Source organism: Miscanthus floridulus, chromosome 3 (genome assembly GCF_019320115.1).
Source record: "Miscanthus floridulus cultivar M001 chromosome 3, ASM1932011v1, whole genome shotgun sequence".
Classification (NCBI taxonomy): Eukaryota; Viridiplantae; Streptophyta; class Magnoliopsida; order Poales; family Poaceae; genus Miscanthus; species Miscanthus floridulus.
The window spans coordinates 6,938,749-6,964,962 of record NC_089582.1 but is presented as its reverse complement, the minus strand read 5'-3'; the positions used below and the strand labels follow the sequence as shown (position 1 = coordinate 6,964,962).

Sequence of the window (26,214 nt, the reverse complement as noted above, 5' to 3'; positions counted from 1 at the left end):
CTGGAGTGCAGCTACATTATTGCTGGAGGCCAGTTGGAGTGCAGCCATGTAAATGTTACAAGAAAGGGTAAACTTGTCACAATTAACGTCTGTTAATACGTGGTTCACATAAATGGTAAGGAGCTAGAAAGTTACATTTTTTTTATGGTAAGTATCATAAGGTGATTCTTTTGATGGTATACATCTAAAGACATGTTCTTTTGATGGTATGGATCCAATTTTCCCTTTTGGGAAACATCGCACGCAGGCCCGCCCAGGCGTTGCAAGCTGATATTAGCAGAGAAATTTTCTGAGGCGATATATGTGCAAACTCGGGAAGCCACAGTAAAGCTGCAGGTGGGTGCGATATTAGCAGAGAAAAATCGATCGATGTGGGATTTACTACGTAATAGCCTTTGTGCTGCTTGGCAGGGACTATGGATGCTCATACGCAACTTCAACGAAGCAACGTACTCCCTCCATCCCAATTTATCTGTTGTTTTCGATGTTCGTGCCACGACTTTGACTCAATTTATATAAAATATATACAACATTTGTGTCTCCAAATAAATTTGTTAAAAAACTAGATTCAAAGATCTTTCCAATAATACTAATTATGTATCATAAATAATAATATTTTTTAATATATATTTTGTTAAAATTGTTTCTCGGGAAGCGAGAAAGACAGATATTCTGGGACGGAGGGAGTATGTAACGTGGCAATGCAATATGAACAATTTTTCAGGTACCCCACGACCTGCCGGGCGGGCAGATGCTCGATCGATTTCCGCGAAGTTCTCAGGCACTGCCATCTTTTCTTGACTTGGGCTTGGGCGGTCTCCTGGACATTGGACAACAACCTAGGCCGCTGGGGCCACTGAAATGTACGAGATCGAGCTAGCAGAAAATCTCAAGCTACAGAGGCAAAAAAAAAATCTATCAATTTTTCAGAGAAATGTTAATTTCAAAATCTTTGTTTTGAAATTCAATTTCTCCGATTTTTTTCCAAAAAAACAAAAGTTCGGACCTCTAAGGGATCTCATATAAAAAAGTGGTTAACTACGAAGTTATGGATCATTTTAAGAGCTACAACTTTGGTGTAGATCACGTCAACATCAGAGAGGTTGTTAGAAAAATTAAAAAAAATGAATTTTAAAACTACAGAACTCAAAACAAATATTTGGGGCTTTAAACGATCTTAAATAAAAAATGTCTACTACCAAGTTAGTTGTAGATCTTATTGAGAAAACTACAACTTTGGTCGAGACCATGTCAGCATCCGAGGTCATTTGAAAAATTGAAGAATTTAAATTTTAAAATCCGATAACTTAAAACGAATAGTTGAGCCTATAAAATATATTAAATAAAAAAGTTATCAACAACAAAATGCATGGTAGATCGTGTCGAATAGTTGATACAAAGTCCGTATTCTACGACTTCATATGAAAAAAAAATTATGCTTTTTTATATATAAAAGAAAGAGAGAGACAATGACAGGTGGGCCCCACTACCACCACGTTTGCAAAACCACCAAATAAACCACTTGAAATGGTTAAGGGGGTATTTTGTCTGCTTTTAAAATTTAGAAGAGTTATATGTTGTCTAGCATTGTAGTTGGAGCGAAGTTGTTTATCTTCGGTTGAGCGACACTGAGGTACTTGGCCACCACCTTTTGGTCGGGCTCTGGCCTCTGGATCACAGAGCCTCGCCAGCGGCTGGTGCACGATGCTGGAGAGTTAGATGGTGAAGTCGTCCACTGCTTCACTGTCACAAAACATGATTGTCTCAAACTCAGCGCGGAGGTTGCTGTGTGCGGTCGCCTTCCACACTTGTTTGTCGCCCGTGCAGAGGGTCTTGAGGCCTCTCAAGCCTCCCTGATTACGCGCTGGACAACCACTTCTCGTGCGGACACCGGGCATCTGAGTGCATGAGCGGCGTGATGGGGAGTGCCTATGTCTACCAGAGGGCAAGCGTGATGGCGATGGTGAGTTGTCTCTGCCGTTGGATGCTGTGTTGCCTTTGCAAAATGGGGCCTTCTTGCTAGTACTCTAATAACAATTGTCAAACTTCACCAGGAATTCACACTGGTGACGAACGGAAACGACTCAACTGTGGACACGCGTTTTTCTCTTTCTATTGCCCCTCTTATTCGCCGATTACAGCAGATGGAAACTACTAGCACACAACGCGCTGGTCTTGCCACGACTATGCCAGAGGAGTCCATCCCCACTACGCACGGCGGAAGAAGCACACCACAACTACGCAGGCTGTGCGAGGTATTCTCTCGCGCTGCACCCACAACTCCGGCACCCAGACTGCGGCTCGTGCACGTGCTAATTAATAACCCAAAGAAATGACACGCTAACAAACTATCATCTACAAGATTTGCTGATAGAACAGTGTTCGGCTTACCCCATATTCAACTTGTTCGGCTTCTTTTTTCAGCGGAGATAGTGTTTTTCTCTCACAACCATTCAGCCATAACAGTATTTTTCAGCCAGTTTCAGCTAAGATTCAGCAAGCCGAACGGGCCCCACCTGTTGTCATCAACAAGACAACACGATCAGGGATAAAAAAAGACTATTCTTCTATTATAACGGAAAATGTACGCACAAACATGAACCTAATCCACCGAGGCAACGCTACGGTACTCCCTTTACTGTTAGAAGGTAATACCCAAAAAAATATGAACCATTGCTTTTTTTAGATTTGTTGAACTAATTATTTATTTAATCTAAGAAAAGCAAAAGGAAACATTGTCAAATGCCCACGTCACACAGGAGACAACAAGAGACGACCCCTTCTTCTTTCCATGCACAGCCTTCCTTTCTTCCCTTTTCGTGTCTCGTTTTTCTGACTGTATCCTTTCTCTTCCTTTTATAAGCATACCCTGTGTGTTGCCGTAGGATTCTCTTAAAATAAATATGTTTATATATATCATTACTGGTCCCGTTCGCGTGCCCTTAAACCCGGCTTGATCCGCTTATTTTTTTCATCCGGAACAGTGTTTTTCTCTCACAAATTCCTCCAGCATTCCTCCAAACAATCCAGATTCTTCCAAAATTCAGACAAGCGAACAGGCCCAGTATACTGTGTATATATACATGAATTTGACTTGCATCATATTTTATTGTATCGGATCTGGTAAAAAATTAGTAAACTAATAGAAGAAAAACTAATAGAATATTTGATCACATTATGGAAGAATAGGTGATGAAATAAATAGCATATGTAAATGACGTGACGTTAGATCAGAATTGCTAGCCTACACCCGGTTGTTTCGGGAGCAGGTATCAACCGGATTTTTGGCCCTTAGATTAGATAGGTGTTGCGTTCTGGACGATAGGATCTGCCTGTTCGCTGGCGCTCTCTCCATCGCGGCCGCTGCTTCGTCTCCGGACAACAGTCGTGTGTGTGTGCGCAGCTGACCAGGGAAGGCAAGGCAAGGCAAGGGATAATTTGTATTTTTTCTGAAATTTGTGCATAATTTGTGACCAATTTGATGACGTTTGTGAAAAAATTGATATATATTTCCTAGATGTTTGGAATTCATAGAAATAATTTATAATTTTTTTTGAAAATTTTGGTATATATTTGTGTTATTCTTAAATTACATCAGTTTATCCAAAAAATTACACTGAAGAAGTCATTGTAAATGTAGTAATAAGGTGGTGTAAATATAACTATAAGATAGTGTAAGTGCATGGACAAAAAACTGGTTGTTGGGAGGGGCTAAAACAACAGGTTGTTGGCTAGAGTAGCCCTAGTAGATTAGAGATTAAAAGTACTACACATAATAAATATGATGCGGACATTTTTGTAATTAATAACGGATGACATGGCTAATAGAAGAAAAACAAATAGAATATTTGATCACATTATAGAAGAATAGGTGATGAAACAAATAGCATATATAAATGACTTTACGTTAATAGATTAGAGATTAAAAATATTGCATATAATAGGGATGATGTGGACATTTTTTTGTAAATAATAAGGGATGACATGGATAGCTTGCATGAAAAGATTGCAAGCTAGTGGGACACTAAGTTGGGAATGATATGAACACCTTGCATGAAGAGAGAAAACATCTAGTGAGGTTTAGCTTTATAAGAGTATTATATAGATATAGATAAGTTTTGATTTAATTATACAAATACATAAATGCCATATACATTGAAATATTTATGTATAGTTTTACTTTTGTCTGATATATTAATAAATCCATATTTTAATAATTACACTATTTTTTTAGTTACTTTTAAACCAAATCTCTGCGTGCATAAGTATGGTCCTAGTAAAATAGTTGATAAAGCACGTATCAGAATACCACATTATTACAGAAATAATTTTTAGAGGTGGCTTCCTTTTCTAACATTACCGGTTGTCTTAGCACGCTGTCACTAACCTTCACGGGAGGCACTGTAGCTATACAACCGTCGCTAGAAGTCAATTTTTAGGGGTGGTTCTATTAAGAAATCCGCCACTTAAAGTGTATTCATTTTTAGAGGCAGTTCCGTTAAGAGAACCGCCTCAAAAAATGCTATTTTCAAGAACGGTTACTTATGTCAACCATCTTTGAAAATGAGTGATTTTTAGAGGCGGTTTTATTAAGTCAACCGCCTATGAAAATCGATTTTCAAGAGCACTAAGTCAACCATCCTTAAAAATAGCGGCAACACAAATAAATTCATAACTTTTTTTAAATGGAGTCGGATGAAAACAAAATTTATATCAAATTGTAGAGAAAGACGAGATCTAAAATTTTGTAGTTGATAAAATTTTTGTTTGAGATCATTTCCAAATATATAAATTAAGTCTTAGATTTTAAATTTCAAAATTTTGAATTTTTCAAATGACCGACGAGATCTAAAAATTTGCAGTTGAAAGTTTTTCAAATTCATAACTTTTTTTGTATATGGAGAAATGTTCTATATCAAACTTGTAGCGCTCGACCAGATCTAAAAATTTGCAGTTGAAAGTTTTCTCATTTAAGATCGTTTATGTGTTAAAATGTTGATTACAAGATTCGTACATATTAGTATAAATAGATAGCACCGTAGAACTAGACATTAGTGACAGTGTGGTGTGGTGGTAGGGAGGGATTGCGTAAGGGAGAGGTTTTGGGTTCGAATCCCGGGTGTCAAATCTTGTGAGCTATGGCTGGTCCTCAGCCCTTTGGGCTACCATTAAAAATATTTTTCTTATTTTTATTAGACTCTAAATGATTTTAAAAAATTTTGAAAAATATTTTTAGGGACGGTTGTCATAACTCAACCACCTCTGAAAATCAATTTAAAATCACTTATTTTTACAATCTTTGGCATAGTAGCGGTTTTTAAACCGTCTCTGAAGATCACTTTTTATAACACCCTAGGTGTTTGTCACCAGATAAGCAATGAGTTTGAGCTCAAAGATGACATGTTAAGTGGTGATGAAGGTGTCAAGATCAAATCTACAAGAGTGAGCTCCAACTTAAACTTGGGCAACACACCTTTGCTTGCATATTGGCCCTTTTTAGATATACACCTAAGTAATATTGAGGGTGCTTGTTTCATGTGCCTCACATCAATTTCCACCCACATGGATGATTGGATGAGTTTCATGAAGTTTGGAATCGAGAAGTCACATGAAATGACAAGTTATGTCCTTGCCTGAATTGCTTTATTAGGTGAATGAGAACATGTGATGACAACAAACATTGCAACCTTGCTCAAACAACTCTACTTACACTCATGAACAAAAGTTATGAAGGGTCCCTGTTGAGCAAGTGGCCAGAAAATGCTCCAATAGATCAAGAAAGGTAATTTAAGCTTTATCATGATGCTGCTTTGACATAGTTTGAACTATGTCATAGAGTCTTTGCATGGCAAAACACCCTTAAGCAAAGTTGTAGTATTTAAGTAGAGTAATAACTTTTATTTTTGGGTCATAGGATAGTTCAGCTCCTAACATGCTTGAATTTGGATCACAAAGATCATTGTATTGCTGTTTGAAAACTTGGAAATATTTCCAAGTCTTTCAACGTTTTTCAGTTTTCGTGTAGTGTACTTTGGTGCCTCATAGTTTGAAAACCGTGGAGTTTTAGACAACATTGATATTGGCAATGTTGGAGATTACTTGTAGCTCTACAACATTTGTTATTACCTCTCGTGCCAAAACTAAATGGTTTAGGAGATAGAGAGGCGATAAAATGGAGGTTCAGTCGTGTGTTCAGACAATTTTGAGCTAGCCTAGAATTTTTGAACGTGGCCGACATGTACAGAGGCTTGCCGCTGCGTGGTTCCAGTGTGCCGCGCCCCCCCTTGTGCATGTAAACCGAGCGCCCAGCGCCCTCTGCTCCTCACTCGCGCTCGCCACCTCTTGCTCTTCTGCTCGCTCTCATCATCACCGTGCACGTAGAACGGTGCGCCGCCGCAATGGCCGAGCAGTGAAGCTTGCCGCCGCCACTGTTCCCTGCCTCCGTGTTTCCCCCGCTCCTAGCCAGCAGTAGCAGCACCTCCTCGTGGTTTCCCCGAACCCGTACCACCCACCCCCGGCCTCGCCGTCGCCGGGAGCTCCGCCGCCGTGCAGTCGCCCGCTGCGGCCGCCTGTGCGCGTGGCCGGGCCACCTCGGGCCACCTCCCGGCCATACGAGACCACCAGCGGTGGTGTGCGGGCCCCTTGTGCTCCGCCGCCCCTTCTTCGCCGCCGACGAGCACCCCCATGGCCTGCCCCAACTTCCTCTGCTCCAAAATCCCGCCAGGGACCTTGGGTTAAAATTCGAAGGAAAGTAGAGGCCCAAATGCACATCTATGACTCGTTAGAATAGTGCCTAAAGGACCTATTTGCTGATGTTGATTTATGTTTTCTGTAGGGACCCCGATGCAAGATCTACATCCCTTTTTCTTTGATTTATGCAGATTTGAATGATCAGCTTTGAAAATTCGTAGTAATTAGTAGAAAAATTGTAAAATAGTAAATGAGGACTTTTTGGAATCCTTATGAAGCTATCTATGCAGTAGATCTATAATATGTCATGATTTAGTTTAAATATTTTGCTGTAAAAATAGATTTATGCAGTTAGGTTTTTGATACTAGTTGTGTCTTGTCTTTTTCATAACTGCAGTTGTTGTGCTCAAATAATTGTGAGTTTTTTATGGAGTGCTACTAAGGTTATTCTTGATGTCTGGTAAAAATTTCAAAATTTTAGGCTTGATAGTTTAAGAGCTATAAAAATAACAAATTACCTGTGTTGCTTTGCCCCTATTATAAATAGGCCTGCATGTTTGAATTAATTGGCTTAGTTAAGTTATGAATCATGACTTTATGACAATACATGAGTTGAATTACTTTTCTTAATCTTTTCAAAAAGCTAAATATCATAATTTTTGGTTAAGTAGATCTTGAGTTATAGTTGCTTAAATCTCTGTGGCTGTTTCTGCCCAAACCCAGACAGGGTTGCCTTGTTGGTACTGTGGGGCCTTTTTCATAGTAGAATTAGCTTTAGGTGTTCACAACAAAGTTGTCTATAATTTGTTAAGATTTATAAAAAGTCTAGAACTATATTTATTGGACATGTATAACTCTAGTTATAGCTGTTTAAAGTGGCATGTCATATTCTGTCCATGTTTTGGACAGAGATGCATTTATTGGATTAATTGACATTGTTAACTATAGAATCATCTTAGGATGAGAACAAGAAAGTTGTATCTAACTTTATAAGATTTTCAAAAAGTTATGATTCATATTTGTTGGAGGTCTAGAACTCTAGTTATGCTTCTCTGAAGTCCCTATCAGTTTTCTATACCACTGCTGTTTGGGCTGCATATGCAGTTTTGCTTGTGCAAATATTTTCATGGTGTAAATGATATTTTCTGTGGTTGTAGTGAACACTAAAGTTGTAGATAATTTCGTAATCTAGCTTGTGTTAAATTTGCATGACCATAGGCCTGATAATTTAGGAGCTATAGATTTTGCAAGTTCATGGTCAGATTTTGCATGCTCTCTGTACAGATCTGAATAATTGTGTTCTTTGACTTAGCTAAGCTTTGAATCATGTCTTGAAGATAACATAAGAAGTGTAGTGATTTTCATGGGATTTCCAAATTGTTAAAGATCACACTTTTTGGTGGTCTAAATCTTCATTTATAAGCTTGTGAAGTTGCATGGTAGAATCTGTCCAAGTTTGGACAGAGGTGCACAATTGTGCTTGATTGACCTTGTTAATTGTGGAATCACCTTGTGATGATAATAAACATGTTTTAGATAATTTAATAAGATTTCTATAAAGTTAAGGTTCATGCTTGTTTGATGCCTGTAACTCCAGTTATGCCTTTTTGAAACTAGTACTACTTTTTTGTTCTAGTTCTGTGTAGATCAGAAACATTGGCATGTTTGACCTAGTTAGCTTTGGAATAAGCTTTTGGTGATAATAACAATATTGTAGGCAATTTCATTAGCTTTCCATAAAGTATAGGGTCATCCTTGTTGGATGCTTATATCTCCAGTTATGGTTAAAACCAGTGACTGTTGTGTTGATGTCCAGATTTCTATACATGTGCTAAGTGACTGCTTTAGCTTGCTCTTGTTTTGGCTAAACATGTTGGTTAGTTCTTGATCATTGCATGGGTGCAATATCTGAAATTAAGTTCACTTGTGTGCCATGCCTAATATGCTTGCTATCCTTCTATAATAGGTTGTGTGATGTTTAGTTAAAATAACTCTAGGTGCCTATGTCTTGCATGATCTTATGTTTGCCTTGAATGCTATTATGTGATGCATCTCAGATTACTATTCTTCATATTCATACACTTGCATCTCATCTAGGTACGCTAGATGAACCACGTGAAGGGCGTGATGTTGGAGCCAAACCCGAAGACAGTGTATGGTGGACCTATCCCAAAGATGGAAGGACTGGACAAGTGCTAGGATGTGAGATACTCACCAAGCGAGTGTCATCTAACAAACACTGACCTAGTGTTGGATTCTAGGCAAGCCCCGGAGTATTCTAAGTCTTCCAGTGTTTTACAAATTATTACTCGAGTCCTTTATGATTGATGCATTAGGTTATAAGAGTTGATTGAAACTACTTGATGCATATAATTTCCTTGTTCAGAAATATACCTTTAACCCTGTGTAGGTCTAGGATCGAATATCTGCTTAGCCATGCTTAGACCGGTAGAAGTCGGGTGATTTCCTGTCACCTGCGAGATATAGGTGGATACCGAAGCACGGTTGGCTATATTTGCTATCGTGGGAAAAGAACGATGGGGTAATGTAAATCGAGGCCGGGCGGAGTCTATTTGTAGGTTAACTCATGTGATTCCGTCTGTGCCGATTAAGGATCGTACCGTTGTTGGCACTTTTGATAAGATTGAATGCATGCCTATCACTTAGCTGGCCGGATAACTCGTTCTGACCGTGAAGCCGAGTAGCTCAACTCAGGCCGGGCCTCGCTCTGTAAGAGTGCGCACTCTGAATGGTAGTAAGGATGTGCGGGGAGCCAGACGTGAGCCCAAAGGCAGGCTGGGCCAGAACGTCCTGGCAGTTGGTTGTCCCTGATTGTGCGGCGCTGGACGAACCCGCGAAATGTGTACTTGAGTTGTACAAAATGTGACCTAAGACTACCTTGGCCCAGGTATGTCTGGGTTTGTGTTAGGAATAAATTCCCAGCTGGTTGAAATCGATTCGAATCGCCGTCTCTCCCGGATAGTGAGAAACTTGGCTATCCCCAACATCGTAGTAATTGTATTATGGAATATGATGGTTCGAATAAACATGGAATTACTATACCTGCTATGGTTACTATTGTATGCTCTTAAAATAATATACCACATGTTTGGCACATGATAGTTGCTAATCTAGAATGAATAGATATAATTAACTTGATGACCAAAGTATAATTGTATAATGGAGTTAATCGTTTTTATGCAAAATGTTGCCAAGCTACCTCCACTTATAAAGCCTGGCATAATCCTTGGAGTCAATTTATTTCTGGTTTATGATGGGTAAGTCTAGCTGAGTACATTCGAGTACTCAGGGTTTATCCCACCATGTTGCAGGTAAAGTTCTTGGCCTGCTAAAGATGGTGGCTAACAACCGGTGGGCTCGGTGACTATATTATTTCTCATCTATATACTTTTATCTGAGGATGTCACTTATGCTAGCAATGTATTTGGAACCTATATTAATGTAATCATTTGAAAGCTATGTTGTTTTCACTAATCGGTTTTGAAACCTAAACTTGTAATATTATTTGTGAGCCTATTTGCAATATTATTTTCGCTGCAACTCTGCGTATGTGATGTGTATTTACTTAATCACGTGATCTTGGTTGTGATGTTGATTTACCGAGGTCCTTCGTGACACTCGGCGGACTATCGGGTTTATATAAGTGAAAGGATGCGCGTGTCAACGTGTTAGCGGGGACAACCGTACTTGATCTTATGTAAATTGAGTAGTTCTGTCACACTTTTGACCTTGTCTAAAAATCTTTTCTGTACTAGTGCCAATTCATATTGTATAAAGCATAAAATTTCATATGCGTTGGACACAGTATGTACGTTAATTGGGCATCCATACGTGTGACACATATTAGGGGATGTTTGGTTCATCCTCCTAAACTTTAGTCGTTGTCCCATCAGATGTTTGGATACATGCATGTAGTATTAAATATAGACTAATTACGAAACTAATTGCACAGTTTACGACTAATTTACGAGACGAATCTTTTAAGCCTAATTAGTCCATGATTTAACAATGTAGTACTACAGTAAACATGTGCTAATAACGGATTAATTAGGCTTAATAAATTTATCTCGTGGAGTACTGACGGATTCTGTAATTTATTTTTTTATTAGTATCCGAACACCCCATGCGACACCCTCATGTGACACCTCCTAAATTTTAGTCACAGGATCAAACAACCCTTATGTGCATAGAAACTAGATAGTGTATGTTAATTAAATTATGTCATATCTAAAGTTGTACAAATAGAAAGGTATTACCACATTCAATAGATATAATGCATGCATCAATTAGATCTAAAGAAAGATTTTTATATCTAAAACTTTCCTTATTAATTATATTTTTACAAAATAAAAAATTAAATAAATATATATTTTAGCTATTACCTTCTAGAAAGTAATAGATGATTTTAGCCATCCCATCTAATTAAATGAATGGCTCACAGTTATTTGGGAGTGCCACAGCCGAGAAAATAATAGTGGGACTGCTATATGCTTTTAGAAACAATTAGCAGCTTAAGAGGAATAATAGCTGGCTAAGATATAAAATATGATCTAACTTCGTGAAACAATGACATACAGAAACACTGAACCCACAACGACTCTGGGCGAACAAGTGGCATACGTACCGCAGAAAAAGAGTGCGGGCCCATTTTTGCGTGCAAACAATCTAGAAACAGCCTTTCCACAGTGGTTGGTCAATCTCCTTCAACTCTGGGCAGTCACCAATAAATAAACCTTTTATGTGTGCAATGGCGTCTGGTCCACCAATTGATTTAAGCTTTGGACAATTACGAAACTTCAATCCTTTAAGTGATTTGAGATTACTCCACAGGTGGCCAGGAACGGAAACAATGCATTCACAGTCAGAAATCTGCAGTTCCTCGAGGGAGGTGAGGTTCTCTAGGCAACAGTGCCGGTCCTACGATCTTGAGGGCCGTCTGGCGAATTCGTCGCCATGGCTCCTCTAAAATCTTATAATATATAGACGCTAATTTTACTTGCAAAGCGAAAATAATACCATAATATATTTTTAATCTAACACCTAAATTAGAAGGAAACCATAACTATATGAGTACAAAATACTAGAAGTCTGGAATACTATACAAATAATTAATTTGGATTAAAAAATGAACAAGAAAAAAATACCTAGGACGTGGACATGAATTGAAACAACTGATCGGCGAATGCAACTCGCAAGGAGGCACGAACCAAGATGTCGTCGTCGTGGAGCCTTGCCCGGTCGCCGCTGTCGTGCACAGTTCTCTGGTGGTCCAACTCTCCGCGCGTTGGCGCATTGTGAACTCATGAGTCGTGATTAGAGTGTGCGGCATGGTTCCTCGCCTCCTCTCTGCCTTGGAAAGAAAGACCAACGTTGTCTTCTCGGGCGGCCTGGCCAATTCTCTGCCTATCTTCTGTCTTCCCATTAGTTTGCTGATGATGCCTAATAGACTATTGGGTCTGGGGTTTGTATACCTACACTTGGATCCCTCCCTGGCATAGGCCCTCGGCCGTCGCACCTCGTGCCCTCCCCCTAGGGCCGGCACTGCTAGGCAACTAGGAATCCAGGCGGAGAAATCCCCACAACTCCCTAACCTGAGCTTTTGGAGAGATGATGGTAACAGCATTCCACTTTGCCAGTCCAGACTTTGACAAAATGAAATGTCTAAATCCTGCAGAAGAGTAAAACTTCCCAATCTATTAGCTGGCAGGGACAGCAAGCTACAGCCCGTAATCCAAATACTCTCAATGGCAGGGAGATGTAGGAGGTCATCAATAGTTTCAAGCTTACCGCAGTACCTAATCATTAGGACAATGAGTTTTGGGATCTTTCCCATTCTGCTTCGAGCCCCACCATGTAAAAGGTCGGTGGATATAGGTTCCGAATCTCTAATAATTTTCAGAGAGGGACAAGAAAGAATATCGAGCAACATCAGTAACGGAAGATTCCACATTTGCAGTTCGATGGATTCAAATGGGTAGCCTGATACCGTCAATTTGGTGAGAGAACTACACTCAATGTTGCCTCCGAGATTCCCAGAGTCTATAAGATATAGCTCCTTTAGGGACGGGGCAAACAGACGTTGTGATTTGATCAATGGACAATGGGACACAATCATTACTTCAAGGAAACGCAAATCTCCAAACCTCTCAGTTGGTACTGTTAGACTAATGTAATTAGGCCCATGTTTGGGGATTGTAAATACGCCAACTGTGGTGGGCTTCCAAGCCACCCAAGTGCGTATATATATGTAATCATGTACACACACATTAATACAATCAATATTCCCGAACTCACATGGTATCACGCGGTTACGATCCGCTTCCGCAAACCCTAGCGCGCCGCCGGTCCTCCCTCGCCGTTCCCGTCGCTGATCTCCTCGCCTGGAACGCCGCCGAGCCGATCGCCGCGCCTGACCGCCCGTCCTGCCCTGCAGCACGGCCGCTGGTCCCTCGCCTGATCGCCCGCCCTGCCCGCCAGCGCGGTCGCCGATCCATCATCGTCCCGTCGCCCCTCCTCTGTCGTCGCCATGGCGGATGACGACGCCACGGACGACGCTGCCGCGGCCGCAGCCGCCGCCAAGGCCGCTGACGCCCGTCGCCTGGAGGCCGAGGAGGCTGCCCGCGCTGAGAAAGCGCGCCGTGACGAGGAACTCCGCCTCCGCAATGAGGCCCTCGCCGAGTACGAGTCTGCCCACGAAGCTCTCTGGGCGCAGGCCACCGCCGTTGTCAACGTCAAGGCTCTCATCCCCATCGTCCTCGACAAGGCGACGAACACCTACACCAAGTGGCGTGGGATGTTCCTCACCGTGCTCGGGAAGTACGCCCTCACCCGCCATGTCCTCGAAGACGAGGCGTTCCCCGAGCGGCCGGTGTGGGTTCAAGTGGACTGCGTCGTCTTGACGTGGATCTACAGCACCACCTCCAGCGATCTGCAGCAGGCCCTCATGATCCGTCAACGTCCAGCACGCGAGGCATGGTGCTACCTTGAGGAGGAATTTCTAGGGCAAAAGGAATCACGTGCCCTTCTCCTGGAAACGCAGTTTCGCAATCTTCGCCAAGACTCCATGTCGATCACCGATTACTGCCGCAAGTTGGAGACTATGGCTGCCTCCCTTGCCGAGTTCGGCGATCCCATCGGCGATCGGCAGATGGTGCTCACCCTCCTCCGCGGCCTCAGTGGCAAATACCGCCACATGGTGTCCCTTTTGAAGATGCATCGTCCGTTCCCGACGTTCGCCGAGGCCCGCACCCATCTCCTGCTCGAAGAGATCGACGTCGACGCTCGGCCACCGTCACCGCCTGCGGCCCTCATCGCCACACCGCCTGCACCTCTGTCTGCGCCTCGCCAGCCTGCTGCCCCGGCCCAGAACGGCCAATCTGGTGGGCAGCGGAATGGCCGGCGGCGCGGCAAAGGTGGCCGTGGCCAGCAGGGCGGCCAACAGGGTGGCCAACAGGGCGGCAAGCAGCCAGGATACACCGGCTACGGTGCACCGTCTGCCGGCTACCCCGGTGCCCAGCCGACGCCGCCCCCTGGGCAGTGCCCTCCTGGGCAGTACCCGTCCTTTGCCCATCCTTGGGCCGGGACACTCCAGATGTGGCCATATGGTCGCCCGCCGCCACCACTGACTCCACCTGCCTTCGTTGCCGCCCCTCAGTACGGCACACAGCTTGGTGGCGCCCCTGGGAGCAGCGTCTACGGCCCCAGCTACCCGTACGTCTACGGCGGTGGTGCTCCTTCAACACCACCGTTCCAGGGGCCCTCACATCAGATGCCATCGGCACCCTGGAACCCTGTACATGGTGGTGCGTGGAACCAGGACTCTCTGGCGCAGTCCTTCAACACCATGACCCTGCACCCCCCAGCGCCATCGGAGTGGTACGCTGACTCGGGTGCCGGTTCACACATGACTGCAGACGGTGGTAATCTCTCTCTCTCTTCCTCGCCCAACCCCTCCACTCCTTCATCTATCATTGTGGGCAATGGTGCTTTACTTCCTGTCACTGCCATCGGATCACATACTTTTCATTTTCCTCACCGTAATCTAGTTCTTAACAATGTTTTAGTTTCCCCACACATTATTAAGAACTTGATTTCCATCCGTCGTTTTACCACCGACAATAATTGTTCCATCGAATTTGATCCGTTTGGTCTTTCTGTGAAGGATTTGCAAACCAGGAACGTGATCGCCAGGTGCAATAGCTCTGGCGACCTCTACCCGTTCTTCCCACCAGCCACCACCACCTCTGCATTCCTCGCTGCACCCACCTCGCTATGGCACCGTCGTCTCGGGCATCTTGGGCGCGACGCTCTGTCCAAGCTCATTAGCTCCAGTGTTATCTCTTGTAATAAAGATGATAGTCATCATTTATGTCATGCTTGTCAGCTCGGTCGTCACACTAGACTTCCTTTCAGTTTATCCAACTCTCGAGCTAGCAATAATTTTGATTTGATACACTGTGATCTTTGGACCTCTCCAATTGTTAGTGTGTCCGGCTATAAATACTATCTTATTATTTTAGATGATTGCTCACACTACCTTTGGACCTTTCCGCTCCGCCTAAAGTCCGACACTTTTTCCACTCTCTCCAATTTTTTTGCCTACGCCCACACACAGTTTGGCATCACCATAAAGAACGTCCAGTGCGATAATGGCCGTGAATTCGACAATTCTCAGGCCCGCACGTTCTTTCTTTCTCGTGGTGTTGCCCTTCGCATGTCGTGTCCCTATACATCCCAGCAAAATGGCAAAGCTGAACGCTCCATTCGCACTATCAATGACATTTTGCGCTCTCTTTTATTTCAGGCGAGTCTTCCTCCGGTCTACTGGGTTGAGGCACTTCACACCGCCACATACCTCGTCAACCGGCTTCCTACCAAAACCCTCGCCCATTCCACTCCTTATTTTTATCTTTTTTCCACCCAGCCATCCTATGAACACCTGAAAGTGTTTGGGTGTGCTTGCTACCCCCAATATGTCATCCACCGCCCCCCACAAACTTGCACCTCGTTCATCCCTATGCGTTTTTCTTGGCTACTCCTCGGAACACAAAGGCTATCGGTGTCTCGAGCTTGAGTCGAATCGCATCATCACCTCCAGACATGTCGTTTTTGATGAATGCTTCTTCCCTTTTGCCGACATGTCTACCACGCCCATGGCATCCTCCGCCTTGGACTTTCTTACTGACGAGCAAGATCTCACCGCTCCAGTTCCTGGAGCTCGCTCTGTGCTTGCAGGTACACCAGCTGTCACGCCACTTGATGCACCGTCGCCTGGAGTCGGGTCGCCTGGCCACCACGGCCCAGGCTTGACCGGTCCCTCTCCAGCCTCAACGAGCGCTGCTGCCCCCGTACATCGCCTACGGGTTGCTGCCGGCAGCGCTCCATCGACCTTGCGTGACGCCTCGCCCCAGCAAGCCGGTTCCGCTGCCCCTGCACCACATGTGCAGGCTGCTGCCAGCGGGACCTCGGCTGCCCCTGCACGCAGTCAGGTGCCCTCCACTGGTCGCACCCTGGCGACGCGACCGATCTCCATCACCCCCACCGACAATGCGCACTCCATGCGCACACGCAGCAAGGCCGGCATCTCACAGCCTGTGGATCGTCTCAACCTCCACGCTGTGCCCATGTCGCCGTTGCCGTCCTCTGTTCGTGGGGCTCTGTCAGATCCCAATTGGCGTTCTGCTATGCAAGCTGAATATGATGCCTTGATTGCCAATGCAACATGGAATCTGGTACCCCGGCCTCCTGGGATTAATCTTGTCACTGGCAAATGGATTTTTCGCCACAAGCTACTTGCAGATGGTTCCTTGGATCGCTACAAAGCTCGCTGGGTTCTTCGGGGATTCACACAACGACCAGGTATTGACTATGATGAGACTTTCAGCCCAGTGGTCAAGCCTGCGACTGTCCGAGTGGTTCTCTCTTTGGCTCTCTCTCAGGACTGGCCTATTCATCAGCTGGATGTGAAAAATGCTTTTCTGCATGGGACTCTTACTGAGACAGTATACTGTGTTCAACCCGCCGGTTTTGTGGACTCCTCCCGTCCCGATTACGTCTGTCGGCTCAACAAGTCACTCTATGGTTTGAAGCAGGCTCCGCGTGCTTGGCACCATCGGTTCGCCTCTCATCTCCTCTCGCTTGGATTTGTTGAAGCAAAGTCAGATACATCCCTATTTATATATCGCCGTGGGTCAGAGACCGCTCTACTGTTGCTATATGTCGATGACATCGTCCTCACTGCTTCCTCTGCTAGACTTTTGCAGCATATTATTGGGGCTCTCCAGCATGAGTTTGCTATGACTGACATGGGTCCTCTTCACCATTTTCTGGGCATTTCAGTGACGCGTTCTGCTGGTGGTTTATTCCTCTCTCAGCGACAGTATTCTCAGGACATTTTGGAGCGAGCCGGGATGAGTGAGTGCAAGCCTTGTAGCACTCCTGTTGATGTTCACTCCAAATTATCCGCAGAAGGTCCTCCTGTTGCTGACTCCACCCAGTACCGCAGTCTCGCAGGTGCTCTGCAGTATTTGACGTTTACCCGTCCAGATATTGCTTTCGCAGTTCAGCAAGTATGTCTCTACATGCATGATCCCAGGGAGCCCCACCTTGCAGCTATCAAGCGGATTCTACGGTACTTACGAGGCACTCTATCACTTGGCCTGATCATGCACCGATCATCACCTACAGAGCTCGTCGTTTACACAGATGCTGATTGGGCTGGATGCCCGGACACTCGCCGTTCTACTTCTGGTTATGCAGTGTTCCTAGGTGACAATTTGGTGTCATGGTCGTCCAAACGTCAGCATACAGTCTCGCGATCCAGCGCTGAGGCTGAGTATCGGGCTGTGGCAAACGGCGTTGCTGAAGCTACATGGCTACGACAGCTACTGTTTGAGCTTCACCGCCCTCCTCGCCGAGCCACTCTGGTCTATTGTGACAACGTCAGCGCAGTGTACCTCTCCAGCAATCCAGTGCAGCATCAGCGGACGAAGCACGTGGAGATTGACCTCCATTTTGTTCGAGAGAAGGTTGCACTTGGTCATGCACGGGTTCTTCATGTTCCCACGACATCACAGTACGCTGACGTCTTCACCAAGGGTCTTCCTACCTCGCTGTTTCAGGAGTTTCGGTCCAGTCTGACCATTAGCGATGCCCCTGATTAGACTGCGGGGGAGTGTTAGACTAATGTAATTAGGCCCATGTTTGGGGATTGTAAATACGCCAACTGTGGTGGGCTTCCAAGCCACCCAAGTGCGTATATATATGTAATCATGTACACACACATTAATACAATCAATATTCCCGAACTCACAGGTACCGATTCTAAACTTCCACAGCTGGAAATCTTTATTTTCTTGATGATAGGCATATAAGCTGGTTGTAGAAATTGTTCCAGGCTTGATAAGTTTCTACAACCAATAATTTCTACATCAGTCAGGGAAGAGAAAGTGCTATTAGTGCTGCCGTAACTGTGAATCTGCTCTGAGTTTTGTGGATAAGACCTGCTTGGAAGAGATTCACCATTATAGTTTTGGATCTTGAATTGCTCTCTCTGCCCTTCGTCGGTTGCACTTGTACTTTCACGAATGTCCATTGAATGTATATGTCCATGATGAAATTCACATTTCACTGATTCAAATTTCTGCAGATTGATCAGCTTAACAACACCGCTAGGAATACCACCAATGTCCCATTTCTTAGCATAAAATATCTGCATGTTATAGAGGCACCAGAATCCTGAAGGAAGGCTCTTGCAAAGGCTAGAGTTCAGGATTTTAAGGTACCGAAGTAGCTTCATATTGCCAATACTACCAGGTAAGCCCCACTTAGAGACAGAAGCACAGACCATGATACGCATGCACAAAAGTTCAGCACACCATTATCAATCACAGTTTTGCTCTTTAAAGGCAGATCGCAAAGTAGGGTGCGCAGCTTTCTATGCCGTGCCAAGTCATGATTAAATAAGTCAGAACACTAAACATCTCCGCCTTTGAGCACCAACAAATGGCAGACATTCTGAGGGATCTTCGGAATATCCTTAGTGTCTTTTATTATGAAGCACTCATCCTTTGAAACCAATTGTGCCATGTCATGCATCAAATCATGTATTACATATTTCTCCTGGGACCGTGGATATTTCTGAAAAAATGACAGATGTGCAAGTTCTTCAAAGTACTGGTCACCAGTATGTTGATGTTCTACTAATCCTTCTGCCGCCCAAATTTCAGCTAAATCTTTCTTTCTGAAATAGTAATCTTTTGGGTACACAGCACAGAACGAGAAGCACCTCTTTAAATAGAATGGTAAATACATGTAGCTCAACCGAAGAGCCGGCAAAATGTCGGTCTCCTCTTGTCTAAGCTCCCACAGCTGAGTCTTGAGAATCCTATCCCAATGTGCTAGGTCAAGGCTCATTCCTAACAGCCGTCCAAGGGTTTTTGCAGCCAAAGGTGAGCCTTTCAACTTTGGGAGTATTTTTTCACCAATCCGTTCCAAGATAATTGTTGGAGGTATCAGATCCAAACACACAGAGTTTAAAGAATTTCCGAAAGACATCTTCATCCAAACCCTCTAAAGGAAAGGGATCCATTGTACGCACTACATCAGCAACCTTCGGAGACCTAGTGGTGACAAGCATCATGCTTCCCTTAAGTACATTTCTAAAAGGTGCGCAGAAGCGCTTCCAATCCATCTCATTTTCATCCCACATGTCATCAAGGACAATTAATTAAGAATCTTCTAGTGTTCAGGCTGTTTGCAAGAGCACCCTGAAGAAAATTCAGATTATCATTTTTTGGCACATCCCCAGAAGATTGTTCTATGGCTTCTTTAGTTAATCTCTTGACATCAAAATCATCTGAGACACAAATCCAAATTATCAGGTGAAAGTGATGTTTCACTTTTGAATGGTTGCAAATATCTTGAGCCAAGGTGGTTTTTCCAACACCCCCAATTCCAACAATTGGCAAAACTGGAACACTCGTTATTGTTGCTTCATTAGTATCAATGGGAGCCTGCTGATAAACAAACTGCACTTCTTTTTCTCTTATGTCCAGAAGGACCCGCGCTATTATTTGTTGGTACACCAAGCAACCTGATCAGCTTATTCTTTTTCTGATCACGGCCAAAAATCTTTGCCTCAGTGGGGAAAGAGGTGGTCTCAGGCCTAAATGATTTGTCAAACCGTGGAACTGCTTGAAGTAAGCCCATTTTCTCGAGCTGTCCAGCTAGATGATTGAGCCTCTTCTGGATATCAGTCACCTTGTTGAAGCTGCCTTGAGTGACACTGTGAAAGAAGTCAATGACTGGTTCCACTGAGATTGCATCGCCCTCTACTGAAAGCTTTGTCTTGTACCATCTGAACTCATCTAGAATGTCTTCTGCATCATACACTGCATGTTTGAGTATTGAAAGGAGCTCAGCCACATAACGATCATGGATCCTCCACTCTGCTCGATCAATGAGGTTGTACATTGCTGGTAGACTATCAGTAAGGCATTGAAGGTCACGCTGCAACTGCCTTACATCTCCATGAAGTTTTTCCTTTTGTATTTCATTCAGCTGAAGTTTTGGAGATGAAAAGGCCGATGTAACCCACTGGAACAAAGTGGCGCACTCATTCAGGCCATTAATGGCACTGATGGTCTTTGGTATGTTGATTATGTTCACATTTACTTGACTCTGAACATTTCGGTTTCTCCAATCCTGGACAAACAGTGGATGTATTGAGCATTAGAGAAGTACATCTTGTGGTCAGATTTTCAATGTTAGTAAAAGGTATAAATACGATATTGCTGTTAAGAAGTCAAATATGTCACATTATTTTTGTCATAGAAAAATAATATGATTGACGAGTGCATAAACCCCAGATATCCTCACCAACCCTATTATTAGCACTCAAAGACAGGTTAAGCCAAGCCAATTGGCTTACGACACTCGCGATTTAGTGGCGCTCCAGCCAACTGGAATCCCAAGTTGGAGGGCGCCAATCGACACTCTGGGGCTCCCGACTGGACCTCGTCCACAAATATCAAGCCGCTGGTGTCATATGTGATCGATTTTGCATGTTCATCTGGGTAAATCCAATTGATGCCTCCGTGCATGGAGATTAGTGAATAACTTGTCGCTGTGCAGGCTAATTTCTAACAACAGATATAGATAATGCACTGCATCTATAAGAGGACACTAATTAAGATCAGAAAAATGGAGCATGAGTGGTTATTTTGTTCAGACATGCATATTAATTTGGACAGTCTTATGAAATTAAGTGTGGAGAGGTGCAGTGCATATTGAGAGATCATACCTTCTCAACGACACTGGGGGGATTTCCAGGAGATGTACATTTTGGTTCTACTGCATTTAGACTTTGAACTATGTCCAGTGAAGTAGGCCTTTTATTCGACTCAGGTTCCAGGCACTTCAGGGCTATAGAGATGCATTGTTGCACTTGTTGGATACACATGTCTGGTGACATATGCATGGGTGTTATTTCTATAAGTCTGTTCCTCCAACTTCCAACCACCTAAACATTTGCACATGTAATTTATCAGAAAAAGACATTTGCATAAGTAAGGTAGAAAATTACAGCATGTAATAATACTGATCTGACTTTGTCTGTATAGTGCTTGAGAGATGTTTCAGTTGTCTCGCGGATATTGGGATAGTCCCTGCGACCTGTGATTATCTCTGTGATAATGACACCCAAACTGAATATATCTGCCTTAAAGGAGATAGATCGCTGTTCTATGCATTCTGGTGCCATATATCCACTGCAGAAGAATTTAGCATAATCAGCGGTAGGAAATAGTAAAAAAATGAATCTTCAGCAAGAGGCATAGCTTACGGCGTTCCTTGAAGCTTTGCGGTGACAGTTCTGGATTTTTCTTGACTCAAAAGCCTTGACAAATCAAAATCCGCAATTTTTGGCATCATCGTGTCATCCATCAGTATATTTTGAGGTTTAAGGTCCCGGTGAGCAATACGACGTTTATCATGAAGATAATGCAAACCTCTGCATACTCCCGTAATTATCTTATATCTCTCGTCCCAATCAAGGCCCGAGGTCTCATCTGTAGAAATAGATCAACAAACAGAGAAACTATAATTGAATCTATCACTCTGTAGCTGTTGATATAATGACACATTTGCTTGTGTGTTCTAAACTTCTAATCAGGTAAATTTTGCAAAGGAAAAGAAAAAGATAGAAGATCTCAGTATTGTATTTCAACATACCAGATAGATGCTTGTCAAGGCTTCCATTACAAAGAAATTCAAAGCAAAGCAAACATGCACGTCTTTGAGCCACAACATGTTTCCCACTATATTCCATCACTTCCGACTTGGTTTCGAGACAGTAACCTACAAGTTGTACGATATTTTGGTGCCTGACCTCCGTAAGACAAATGATCTCATTCTCGAATCGGTTATCATTGTCCAGCAGATGTTTATCAAAAATGTTCTTTACAGCAATAGTTTTGCCACTCCGGAGAACTCCCTTCATAGGATGTAGGTAAACAATTCATTATCTTTCTGTTACCATCGGTTGAAATTGGAGTGAGAGAAGAATGGACATACCTTGTATACGACTCCGCACCCACCAGTGCCAAGTACTCGTTTAGTGGAAAAACCGCATGTGATGTCTTCCAAAAAATCTAGTGGCAAAGATATTAATGGTTCTGTTTTTGGATCCTGCAGCCTTTTCTCCATTTTTTTCTCCAATATTTCACGTTTAGTAGCTCCACTACCCATTCCTGATTACTTGAGCACTTTTATAGGAAAAACAAATGTGGGTGCTCCAACTTGAAAAACAATTTCTCACAAATGCATACAGGAGAACAAGAAACCAGCGCTATTGTGGGCTAGCAAATTGATACGAGCTGTTTTGTATGAATCAATATAAGCATATCAAAACGAATGATGGAATAAACAAATAATTCTTGTCGAGTAAAAATGACAACTTCTAGATAAATCACATTTGATACTAAAAATAATTCAATGTATAAATGTAACAGTAATATATTACAAAAAAAAATTCACTCAGATACCAGAAAAAAATATATAAAGTATATGCAGTATCCAGATTTATAATGATTATTGATAAGAGTTCTAAACTCCACCATAGGATGAAAACAGAGCAAGTGAGCAACCATGAAAAAGGCAAGAGCAAGCATCTGAGGCATTGCTTGCTAGTGAAAAAAAATGGAAATAAAATTTTAGGAGAGATGGACTGACCCCTTATTGAGATGTATAGACAGAAAATATGAAGACGGGATAGGTCACAGGTAGGATCTGCTTCAACAAAGGGGATTGCCAGAAGACAGCCACCACCGGAGACCGGCTCTTTGCCGAGTGCCAAGTGGATTGCCGAGTGTTTTTTTTCGGGCACTCGGCAAAGAGCTTCTTTGCCGAGTGCGGAAAAAAAACACTCGGCAAATAAGCTCTTTGCCGAGTGTTTTTTTTTGACACTCGGCAAAGAAGCTTCTTTGCCGAGTGTTTTTTTTTACACTCGGCAAAGAAGCTCTTTGCCGAGTGTTTTTTTTTACACTCGACAAAGAAAATTTCAAAGCACATTTTGAAGCAGTAAATTAATTCAAATGAAAAAGTTTTCAACTACAAAGTTGTATAACTCATCAAGATGTACAATGTTTATTTTGGTCTTTTCTTCATATGACAAAGTGAAAGTAAATTTGTTCACAAATCTAACAATGTTAGAACAATGTTAGAACGACCATGTTGGATGAGAGATATATAAGATTTGTGAACAATGTTAGAACGACCATGTTGGATGAACAAATGACCAAACAACCAAAATAAACTTTGTAAATCTTGAAAAGTTATGAAACTTTGTAATGGACAACTTTTTGATTTGAAATCATCTTTGTCATGCAAAACTGTGTTTGAATTTCAAAAATTTAAAATTTAAACTTTTCAAACGACCTCGGATGGAAAAACAACCAAAATAAACTCTATAGATCTCGAAAAGTTATGAAACATTGTAGTTGGCAACTTTTTGATTTGAAATCATCTTGTCATACAAAACTGCGTTTGAATTTCAAAATTTTGAAATTCAAATTTTGTAAACGACCTCGGATGGAAAAACTTCCTAAACTAAAAGTGTAGATCTCGAAAAGTTATGAAACTTTGTAGTTTACAACTTTTTTATTTGAATTCGTTTAGGGCCTCAAACAAACAATTTACACTCGGTTTAGTATAATATGTGGGGAACCAAAACGGAATATAGACATAGGTGGCAGTGTGGTGCAGTGGTTAGAGGAGGGGACGCGCGAGGGAGAGGTCACCGGTTCGAATCCCGCCGGCCTCGTAGCCGTGAATTTTACGCGAAAAATGTCGGAGATGGGCGGATGCTGGCCGGTTGTGGCCTCCACCGATTAAAAAAAATTCCATTTTTTTCGGGTAAAAATTCCTATTTTTTTGGGGTTTTTTTTCGGTTCCAGGCTTTGCCGAATGCCCGACAAAAGACACTCGACAAAGACGCCTTTGCCAGCCCATTTTTTGCCGAGTGGTCTTTGCCGAGTGTAGCACTCGGCAAAGCCTTTGCCGAGTGCAAATTGGGCTTTGCGGAGTGCCGCTGCCACTGAGTCCGGTAGTGAGCAGGGGATGAATACATTCCCATCCTCTCCCAAGAAATTTTTTTGCTAATGATTAGGTAACCAGAGCAGTATGCCTCAGCAATCCAAACTACCCCATCTACAAATTAATAACAACCAGGGCAGTGCAATGGTTAAAGCAGAGCATACTTGGCGACCTTTAACAGAAAAACAAAGTAATAACAACTGTAAAATAGTAAACAAATACAACACGACTGGATGTATGACTGATGCTTATTGGGTTACGTCTTAGTACTCCGTATATGATTACCTTTTTATGTGCGTGATGATGTCAACCAAGTGTTGCCTGTGATCTGTGTTGGAGACGAGTAGCAGATATTATTTAGTATGGCTCGCTACCAGGATCGAGGGCACGCTCACCTCACCTGGATGTGGTTTGTTGGGAGAAAAAAAAATCAGATAACTAGTAAAGACGAAAGGAAAGTGGAAATGCCAAAGCAAGAGAGTTCTCAACTTTCAGGCTCGATCGACGGGGATCTACATGTTACTTCAATGGTTCTGCATCAACGCTTCCTGTGAGCTTCCATGCATCTGCTTCTTACAAAAAGCTGCAGCGAGAGAGAAGAGAAAGAGATGAGAGAGGAGCTAGCACACGCTCATCTGTGCGTGGCTTGTTGGGAGAAAATCCAGATAGTAGCTAGTAAAGAGAGAGTGAAAAAGGCCGAACCCACAGTTGTCGGTTTACATCGATTGCAGTGATGGATATGTTTCTTTATTTCAATGGTCCTGCTAGAAGATTCCCTGTGACCTGCCAAGCACGATGCTTACAAAAGGGGCAATGAACGGTGGGAAAGGAAGGGGAAAAACGCATGCACAACGAAAGGCGACGTGGCTCCTGGAGATGCGCGTTTTGGTATACGGGAGTAAGGTTTATTATGGTAGATATGTAAAGTTATTGATGATTCCGAGGGAAGTCCCAATGCTTAGTTTCTACACCTATTAATTTCTATAGACACTCATATAGAAATTATAATTCCAATGGATAGTTTCTACATAATATTTTTTTTATCAAATCACGTACATTCTCTCTTAATTCTCTACCAATCACATCCCTTTATGTCTTGGTTCTTGTGTATACATGGTTTCTAACTTAAACTTGATTTCTATGATTTTTGCTCTCTCTTCAATAACTATCTTATCACATCAGTAAAATGCTTAGATGACCGTGAAATATTGGGAGTGCCCTAACTCGTCCAAAGATTACCAAATGGCACGGTCGACCACGCAAAGCTAATTAAAGCAAGTGAGAGATGAGGGAAAGGACAATCGATGATGGTAACTTCAAGAGCGAGGGGACGAAGAAGCCAGGAGGACTAGGCCCTCCCTGGCTCGAAGGGGAAGGAAGGGGCAAAACGGTAACCCAACAGAAATCCGATTTGAAGAAACTCGAGCCCAGCGCAAAAGAGACGAGCTGCTGTGACGATGACGATGATGATTAAAAATAAGCAAGGACCACGATCACGAATCGATAAGCCGGAGGGGGACAGCCGGGCCGGCGGGCGAGGAGCCGATAGATTGGTAGGCCCGTGCTTATCCACTATCCCCCTCATCCGGTCATGCTCCTGCGCTGCTGTGTTTGGGGGCGACCTGAACTGACTGACACCCTCCGATCCTCTGCGACGCGTGGCCGTGTGGTACCACCTGCCTGCCTCTGCAGAGCTGGCTGGCATTGCGTGACGCACGACGCAGGTCGCCGCGGGCCAAACGCTGCTGCAGCCTGCAGCTTTGCCTTTGCACCGAAACGATCCTTTGCACTGAAGAGATGAGAGAGGAGCTAGCACACGCTCATCTGTTCGTGGCTTGTTGGGAGAAAATCCAGATAGGCCTCGTTCGGCTGGTCGAGTATGCGGCTGAACCGGCTGGAGCTAGTTTGAGC

General features: G+C 43.3%; 1 pseudogene; it reads right to left on the bottom strand.

Moving 5' to 3' along the window:
* Positions 1-12,513: 12,513 nt before the first annotated feature.
* LOC136541302 (uncharacterized) lies at positions 12,514-24,999 on the bottom strand (annotated as a pseudogene).
* Between the last annotated feature and the right edge of the window lie 1,215 nt (positions 25,000-26,214).